The following is a 6,000-nucleotide window of genomic DNA, read 5'->3' on the forward strand; positions in this document are numbered from 1 at the left end:
TTCATTTTCTTTCTGTCCACCTACTGAAAATTTATCTAGGGACTTTTGAAGGCTTCATAGGCTTTTTTCCAAAAGTCTACTAGTCTTATCGATTTAGACACCTTCTGCTGGTTTGCTCTTAGTCAGGACTAGCGTGCACATCTGAGATGTTGGCACAGAGGGCATCTTGGTCAGCATGCTGAGCTGCTGGGAAAAATTAAGGTAACTACACATGCACTCGCTGCACAGTTACTGGATGCCTTAGCAAGAAATGTGCTGCTTTGGGAAGCTTTGGGTAAACCCTAAATTTCCTGCCAAGCTGTCTCCTTTGCCCAGTTTGCAATAGCAATATGTTGCAGGAGTGTTGGTTTCACATGTACCACGCAGGATAGAGGAGGCTTTCAGGGCATGTTGGCCTGGAACAAAGGGGTTGTCAGTTCACTGCTGGAGAAGACTTCTTGTCCAGACGGAGATGGTGTATGAGGCTTGGGCAGTGGCCACCCGCAGCCAGAGTTCGGGCTCACATGAATACAATTTTTGTGGTATCTTGCAGACATCTGGTTTGGAGGAAACTGATGCTGTGACTGAATGTGGCCCTTAGTTCTTAGTTTAATTAAAAGTTAAACTCCAAAAGGTCCGATGCACCATCTGGTAAGAAGATGTACTGTGTCTGCCTGGCTATACATGTGTGGTGTGCCCCTTCTCTTCCCTCAGCATCAACGCACCGGAGACAGCAATACCAAGCTGCTGCTGGAGCCGCAGTGGATTTCACGCTTAAGCCTACCTTTCATCAGTGACTGAACAGAACCCATGAGACACCTTTCTGTGGAAAGGTGCAGCAAGCACGAGTTTCAGGTGCCAGTTTGACTGGTAGGTTTTTCTGGAAGCTGTGAAAGTGTAGCAGGCTTTGGGCTCACTGTGCAGGAGGAAAGGCAGGACTAAAAACCTGAGGGTATTGCTGGGGTTATTGGATAATTTCAGGCATTTGAGACAATGGTGATAGGAGGCAAGCCCCAGACTGGCACTGAGCTGGTCTGAAAAAACCTCAAACCAAAAAGCTAACCAAGAAACACTAAAAAGTTATAGGAAGCTGAGCTTCCTGTATCAGGTCTTTTCTAAAGAGCTAACATGTATCATAGTATTGATGAACATCCAGCAAGGAGGTAAGAAAGAGAAACACGTTGCTTTGCTAAGTCATAACCGATGTCATTTAAGAGCCATTCCATGCTTTTATGAGGATGGATGTGGCAAGCCTCCAAGAAATGGGCGAAAATCATGTAGAAAACACTTCTCCAATTAGCTAGAACATTGCAATGATGTAAGAGAAGGAATGACAATCACAGGAGGGGGGAGTTACTGACAAAAATCTGTTCTGTGTTATTCAAATTATTCCTGATCTAAAAATGAGGATAAGCAGTAAAAGGACAAGATTTGCTAATGACATAAAACTATTCAGGAAAATCTAAACTGAAATCAGCCCTGAGGGATTCGCAAATGCTATTAGGATGATGAATGGCTGAATCTCTTTTCTTGGGTTATTTTCTAATCTTAGTAAATTAATAGTAAAGAAACTAGCGTAAATTACGTATATGCCATGACTAGCAGGAAATAGCTGTTCCCATCTGGGTGGGAAGCACCTCAGGTGTCGTTATGGTTAGCTCTTACAATGTCACCTCAAAACAATGGCAGACTCACCTAGAATGCTAGGAGTTGGTAGGAAGGGAATAGAAATCCAAGTGTAGAGCACCATGCCACAGAGCATTCACAACTGGTCTTCTGTGAAACTCTGGGAACATTGTAATTTAAAAATCCTGAGGATTTTAGGAAAAACTGGAGGGATGTATCATAAGGATGCTATGGAACGACTTCTGCATGATGAAGAGCTTGATCGACTTGGCTAGGAAAGATGACCATTATCTTTCTAAGCAGTGAGGGTGAATGAAGAAGGATAGAGAAGGGGAATAAAGAGCTATTTCTATATTCGTTGTTTCTCACTAAACAAGAACTATCATCACTCAGTTAAATTCTCAGATAGCCAATTTTAAACAAACAAAAGGAAATGCGGTGAATTTGTGGACGTCATTGCCACAGGATGTTTTCCTGGACAAAAGCATAAGCAGTTTTAGAAAAGGAGCAGGCAAATAAGGGGAGGGTGGATTCATAAGTACCTATTAAACGTGGTGGTGCAGGTGCAAATTCTCAGTTCAGGAAGTCTCTAAGCTGATACCTTGCTGATAGTTGGATGATTACAACAGGGAGAAGAATTACTCTGTATATACCCCTTTTCTTACAGCTGTTATTAGACTGGACTATGTTAACCTTTGATTGACTCAATATGGCAATGCTAGATTATAAATTTTTTTTTTCCCCATTTGGTGGCATAAGAAGTGACTTCTTCTCAGCCTAGTGCAAATGGCACAACACATCACCGAGTGAATGAGGAGAGTGTTTCTGGAGGGTGTTTCGTGATGAGGTGGGCTCCACACAGCGTGCCAGGAGAACCGTGCTTACAGCAAGGGTGTCCGCATTCCTCTCTGGCTTTACAAGTGGAGGGGATGATGGAAAGTACTACAAGGCAACGTGCTCTTCATTTAATACAGATCATCTGTCTTAGTCCCCAAAGTGATTGAAAACACATTTTTACAACAAAGAAAATGAATGGCCACAGTTAATTTGGTAGATGGGAATCTGCTCTGGGAAAGTGAACAACGGCTGATCAGAGGGTCGCGTTCTTGCTGATAGCATGGCTGCTGATGTTTTTTCCATATCAGTGTCAAAGAGGGAAACCAGCAGCTCCTATGCCAATGAGAGAGCTATCTGTTATGAATGTCAGCACTTTGTAAACTACTTCACTATACTCCCTGTCTCTTCCCTTCACCTCTTAGCCTCCACTTTAATAAATATTTTAGATGGAGAGATATTCTCTGTAAGATCTAAATGTGCTGTGTTGATGTACTGTAAATGTGTAGAACGGAGCCTCCTTTTATCACCTGCTCTGGGTTCCACTCACAAAAATCTGATAGGATAGACTGAGAAGTTGGGTGAAAAAGTAAATATGCTCTGATTCAGACATAAAAGCTGATATTTAAAAAAAAAATCACTGAAACTCTTGATCTATGTGAGTAGACTCTGATTTTTAGAATGTAACTTAAATGAGTTGTGCTGAGGTTCTGCAATTTTTAATTCATGTTAAGTGGTTTTCTTCCTTTCTCTTCCCCCCCCCCGCCTCTGATTTTTGTCCAAAAGTGGAAGTGCAGGAAATCCCCCCAGAAAGGCAGTTCTGGAGACTTCCAGCTCATTTTGGGGCTCTACAGATTTAGATAGTTTGGGTAAGCCTGTGAACTTTTGGATGTTTATCTGAACTGAACCTGAACTCTAAATCTTCTAGGGTTCACCCAGCTAAGTCAAAGGGAGGAAGGCCTATAATGATAATTTTAATGTTCTTTTCTCATTCAGCCATGGATATGACTCTCCCCAGCCTTCTGAGAATTTCTATGTGCTGCATTAAACAAAGAAAAAGCTAAATAGAGTGTATCACATATGCACAATTAAACATTGTACGCACCATTACAGCTTCAGCTGCTATGTATCCTGGTTGCTAGCTGCTGTCTTTGTAGGAGGACTTAGCGAGAAAACAGATGATTATTTCCAACCTGGCATTGCCTCTGATGGTGTCTTTTATGTCAGATGAAGATAACTTGCAAAAAAAATGAGAAAATTATTGAGCTATAGTAAGCAAAACAATAAAAAGAAAAGAAAGCTCATTAAATAAACACATACATGAATATGTAGTGTTCATTCTGTTAAGTTTTCAGAAGGGAATATAGTAACTGGTCTGACCTTATAGTCATAGCATCTGAGTTCTTGATGTTTATCTATGGAGACCTCTGGGAAACAGGGGAGTAGTTTATAATTTCTGTTCTACAGAAAATAATTTTTTATAGTACCAAAGATAATATCATAGCCTTCCTGATGTCAAAGGCAAGGCACTAGCTGATTTTTCTTTCTGAAAGATTTTACTAGTAGAAGTTAATGTAAGAAATCCACATCAGAGTGAGGAATGGAGAGAAGATTTCAGTCTGCTTTGTCAAACTAACCACACATACCCCACCATCCACCACAGTTATCACTGCCTCAAATTTCTACTCTTATATTACACGTAAGGAAGACATGATGTGTTCCCTGTGGGTTCTCCAGCTTGAAAACACCTGAAAGTGCTACTCTAGCCTGGCTCTCATATTTTATGTCCTTTTTAGACTGTATCAGGGATGACGGTGGTCTTAGACTCATTAACAAATAGATGTGATGAAAACATAGGGCCTGTGTTACAGTGTCTTTCCAGATGCAAGAAAATTAATTGCTAGAAAAATGCAAAACTAAATTTCCTTTGGTGAACCTGCAGATCAGCGGTTTGGTAGCAAGTCTGAAGAGGCAGTGTGCTTCCTTGCTGTGGTTTAGAAACATGATGCCCTCTATTTCTGTCTCGTGCCTTCAGGCACCTGGGTGAGTACCACCCTTAGGAGCCTTCAGTGCTTCCTCCCATCTGTGGAGAGAGGGCTAGCGACCGCACTGTGAATCTGACTCGCTTTCTGGTGGTCCCTGGAGCTACAAGGGATAAATCTAAAGCTTACTTCCCAAATGCCTTCCCAAGTCACACTCCTAATGTTTATGGAATCACTATGACTGTGTTACCACAGCAGCAATCATTTATGTCTTTGGAGCTGCTGCCACTGCAGGGGAAATTCGGAAGAGCTCATTTTATTTTCAAAGGAATTTGGAAACCATCAGCGCTTGGTTTGAGCTCCTGGGTTTTCCACAGAGCTTGGCGTTCAGCAGGGGTATGCTGCTCTCATCAGCTTGTCTCCATGGGAGCAGCTGTGTGTTGAGACCTCTTCAAAACTTAAAGGACTGCTGTTAGGTGCTTCAGTCACATTAAATGTCTGTTGCAAAGTTCAGACTGAGCTTGTTCACAGATTTTTTTACAGGACTTTCAAACAAATCACAGTTAATTTATACTTCAGAACAGGAACTATGTGGGATTCAGTAATTTTGTGGGATTTCCGTATTTTTGAAATTTGGCTAGCTTTCTGTTTTCTTCTGTGTGTGGATCCATGCAGGCATGAAGTTCATAGATATGAAGCTATGAAAGCCGTAGCTTAAGGAATGATTTTCATCAGTCCCTGTGAATGGAGGCTTCCAATCTGGCATACTTGTATTGCACACCTTATTTCACATTGCACTCAATCTTTCTAAAATACTGCCTCCTGGGTAGTGTGCTTGAATAAAAACACTTTCCAAACTCATTCAGCTTCTAGGAACATCCTGTTGGAAAAGTTTAGGTTTTTTTTTTTTCTCCTGATGAAACCAATGCAATGGAGCACTGAGCAGGAGCAAGACGTTAATGAACACATCCTGTAGAGGTAATGACTTGGGAGGAACATCCATGCCAACAGGGTGCAGGAATGCCTCCTAGATATAATTAACCTGCTATGTGCAACTGTGTTTACATAGCAAATCGAAGAAGATGAGCCCAAGGGGATCTGAACCAGAAGAATTACACTTACTTGAAGGATACAGCACAGTGAACTTCTTGTGATCACACATTGCTTTGGGGCCCACAGATCAAAATCTTGGCCTCAGCTTGAGATGTAAATATAAAATTGATTCAAATGTTAACTGTCTGAAACCTTTTTAGTTTAACTACATGTGCATCGTTCCTCTGTTTTTGTCCTCTGCTTTTGCTTAGCATTGATAATATTTATTTTGCCATCCAAAGAATGGTCACAACTTTTGAAGCCAGAGTACTGGATGCGAGTTTACAACACTGAATACTTGCAAGAAATCCTTAGATGTGAGTCTTGCAATATCTTTTATTCTGAAAGTGTTTTACAGAGAAGTCCCACTGAAAGCAAGTCACCATCAGCAGTAAGATTCTAGCGCTGATGCAGCTTTATCTCAGAGAGAGAGAAAAGTCAGGAAATAAAATAGGATTATCAGTGGAAATGAAAGCATTCAAAGGAG

This window comes from Chlamydotis macqueenii, chromosome 3 (genome assembly GCF_036417535.1).
Source record: "Chlamydotis macqueenii isolate bChlMac1 chromosome 3, bChlMac1.mat, whole genome shotgun sequence".
NCBI lineage: Eukaryota > Metazoa > Chordata > Aves > Otidiformes > Otididae > Chlamydotis > Chlamydotis macqueenii.